Source organism: Cucurbita moschata, unplaced genomic scaffold, assembly GCF_002738365.1.
Source record: "Cucurbita moschata cultivar Rifu unplaced genomic scaffold, Cmos_1.0 Cmo_Scf00003, whole genome shotgun sequence".
Classification (NCBI taxonomy): Eukaryota; Viridiplantae; Streptophyta; class Magnoliopsida; order Cucurbitales; family Cucurbitaceae; genus Cucurbita; species Cucurbita moschata.
This window is the reverse complement of record NW_019268519.1, coordinates 6,613,517-6,617,060: the sequence shown is the minus strand read 5'-3', so window position 1 is coordinate 6,617,060 and position 3,544 is coordinate 6,613,517. Positions and strand designations below refer to the sequence as shown.

Here is a 3,544-nt window from a genome sequence, read left to right as displayed (position 1 = left end):
TTTTTTTTTTTTTTTTTTTTTTTTGTACAAAAGACAATGATCGATTATATCTTTAACATATCTCTAGATCTGTCGAGCAGCATCCACATGAGGATTTTTTGGACTTTGCATATACTGACTCATGACTTCAACTTCATTCTCAAATTCCTTCAATTGGCCGCTCAAATAGATCTCTCAAGTTTGGGTAAGAAAGTATTCTTCACAACCACCTTCCATAATTTCCAGTCTTTATTTACTAAAGTACTAGCGGGACTCGTACGTTAGTGATCTTCGCCACTAGACTAAATGTTTCATCATAGTCTAGTCCATATTGTTGAGAGAACCATCGAACTACAGGTTGAGCCTTTATCTCTCGGTTGATCCATTCGAGAGACACTTTATTTTGTAAACTCACTTGCAAGAGATAGGTTTGATATCTCGAGTTCTTGACACTAGTTCCCAAGTTTGATTTCAGTCCAAGACTATAATTTCTTCCATCATACCTTTCTAGCTTTTTAATTTCATCTTTATAATAGTTGCGTTGGCATACTTTGGATTTGACTTTCAGATTTTTTTATGACCATATAAGTTGTTGAGGTGTCATTCTTTTTCAATTGGTTCACTTGATTGAGTCACTTCTTGCTCACCGACATTAACGTCACTTGAATCTTCAAGCGCATCAACACTTAACCAAGTGTGTACAATTTGCTAACCCACCTTCTGTGATACTTCTTTCTCCAATGACCACCCTGCTTCCATTGCGCCACTCTGATTGTCAGTCATGTGGTTTGAGCATCCTGAATCAATGATCTAGTCATTTTTGTAATCGATATGTAATCTCATCATTGCCATGAGCGCTAACTCGTCTTCTTCTATGCATCATAGTACCTCTGTATCTTATTCATCCTCCATCTCTTTTTGGAGGTTGCCACATTGATTTCAATGGACGTTTTCATGGACCAATAATCCTTGGACATGTGACCATTTTTCCCACAATTACAGCAAATACCTTCAAATCTCTTCCCTTGAGAACTCTTATTGTCGTTCTTTTGAGTTCTCCCAGGTTGTGCAATTCCTTGGTGGTATTCTTCCTTAGTTGCCATTTTTGTATCCATGTGGCTTATTGTCGTTCCGACTTATATTTATGAAGATCGTTTCTTCTTCACTCGTTAGTGTGATGCCTCCCATTTGTTTAGTCATGCATTATTGATTGGCTAGCAAATTTTCAAACTCTACAAGTGATGGTTGAGCAGGTCATCCTTATACAACAATAACGAAGATTCACTCACTAATAATCTTAAAAAATCGTTTATGTAGAAGATCAGACAGAGTTGCAACCATAGAGCTCTTCGTGAGAAAGACTCACACTCTTTATTAAGACCAATCGAGAAGAGGTTACAAGACACTCGGTAAAATACTATGCACATATTTAAATAAGAGACTAAAACAATTTATTCCTAAAACACTAAAATACCTTGATCGTTTCTTGAAAACACTAGTTATCTTTGTCTTTGGACTTGTGGGTCTTAACCATCTAATCATTTTTTTTTTTTTTTGGTTGTCAATTCGTGATCATTAATCAAACCAACTCATTACAACTCATTTTCAACTATTCCCTTTCCTTCTTGGGAAAAGCTATGCCCATTTTTCTTACATAAATCATGGTTATTCAATTTCAAATTGGCAAAACCCCACTAAGGAGTGTGATCCCAAATAAATAGGGTTAACAATGGTGTTTGAATAAGATGGGGAAAGTTATGTCTCAAGTCTACCGCTATTAGATATTGTCCTTTTTGGGCTTTTCTTTTTGAAATTTCTCTCAAGTTTGTTAAAACGCATCTGCTACGAAGATGTTTACACACCTTTATAAAGACGGTTTCATTCTCCTCTCCAATCAACTTTGGATATTACGAAATGGCCCACCAACCTTATGATATCTAAACCCTTTTGCCCTAATGATATCTAAACCCTTTTGCCCCAAAATAGCCAAATTTAAGTTATGATTGTCCTTTAAACCCTAATTCCAATTAAATCCTTCTCCAGGCTTTCTCTCACAATTCCAATGCCAAACCTTTATCTCTATTTTCAAACTCCTAATAATTACAATCACATTCCCACCCTCTATTTTATATCACATCTCGTACCTTGGTTTCTAAAATATTGCTATACTAATCTCGTGTTCTAACCCCTAAACCAAAAATTGAGAAAGATTAAGAATACATGTATGAAATCAACTTTAGCTTGAAAATATGATTAAAAACTAAATTTTTTTTTTATTTTTCTAGCTCTCGAGCTAGTTGTAGGTTTAGAATTTGTAAAACCTAATAGATAGGATGTGTAAGAGAGGTTTTAGAAGTAAGTATAAGTTTTACTATTTTGTTCAAAAGTTCCGAATGTGAACTCCCCTAGAAAAGAATTGTTAATGCTTTCATTGCTTTAAATAGTCATCCGTTATAAGTTTTATAGAATTGTAATTAAAGTATTTTAGTGCAAAGGGTGTTTTGTGAATTTTGCTTCAATTATATTTTTTTTGGTGTGATTTGATCGAGAGTCAAAACCAAGAAACGTGTGACGATATCTCTAGCAAACTACAACCACAAACCCACACCATGAGAAAACATCCACCCCACGATGACAACTTTGACAAACCAACTTTGTTTGTCTTCAAGATTGATGCATTTTCAAACTTAGATGTAAGCACTCAAACTCTAAACGACCACAGATTGATTTACCCACAACCAATGGAGGTCAGATCTAGAAGTTTGAACTCATTCGAACACGATCAACAAAGACCCAAACAATTTTAGTAAGATTTAATGACTCATTCTTAATTATATATAGAAATAATCATTCAATTTCTAAAGAATTATCATCAAAATGTTCCTCTATGTACCCAACAAAACTTTATATAATAACTAAAAAATGAACCAAACAAAATGGTAATTAAAGTTCAGAAAACTTTGATTTTTTAGTTTATACTTATTTCAAATCTATGTATTTTTTTTTTTTTTAAAAAAAGATTATAATATCGAGGTGACTTATTTTATTAAAAAAATGAATAATCAGAAACACGGAACATCAAGGAATAATAAAATAACGAGGGAAAGGAAAAAAACGTGAGCGGCAGGATTCGAACCTGCGCGGGCAGAGCCCACATGATTTCTAGTCATGCCCGATAACCACTCCGGCACGCCCACATATTTGGTTACTATTCGGAAATAAGAGTAATGTTATAATTATAACTAAATTGAAATTATAATAAAAGGTCTGGAGATGCGGGGTATCGATCCCCGTACCTCTCGCATGCTAAGCGAGCGCTCTACCATCTGAGCTACATCCCCATGTGCTGTCTCGTTGGGTGATAAATTTATTTTATATTTACATACAATACATAAAAGTGATTTTTGAAGTTTTAAAAACTTACTTCTAAAAACATATATTTAATAATTTAAAATCAAAATATTGTTTCATTTTACCGTTTTTAATCCAAAATTTTTATTGAATCATAATTAATTTTGAAAGACCCGGAATAAATCGTAAGAGCCGATTTTGAATGGCTAAACCA

At 33.8% G+C, this 3,544-nt stretch overlaps 2 non-coding genes across 2 annotated transcripts; both read right to left on the bottom strand.

The window, feature by feature from the left end:
- Positions 1-3,094: 3,094 nt before the first annotated feature.
- On the bottom strand, positions 3,095-3,176 carry TRNAS-AGA. Its single transcript has one exon. It is a non-coding gene; the product is annotated as a tRNA-Ser (tRNA).
- A 71-nt stretch (positions 3,177-3,247) lies between these two features.
- Positions 3,248-3,320, bottom strand: TRNAA-AGC. The gene has a single exon. It is a non-coding gene; the product is annotated as a tRNA-Ala (tRNA).
- Between the last annotated feature and the right edge of the window lie 224 nt (positions 3,321-3,544).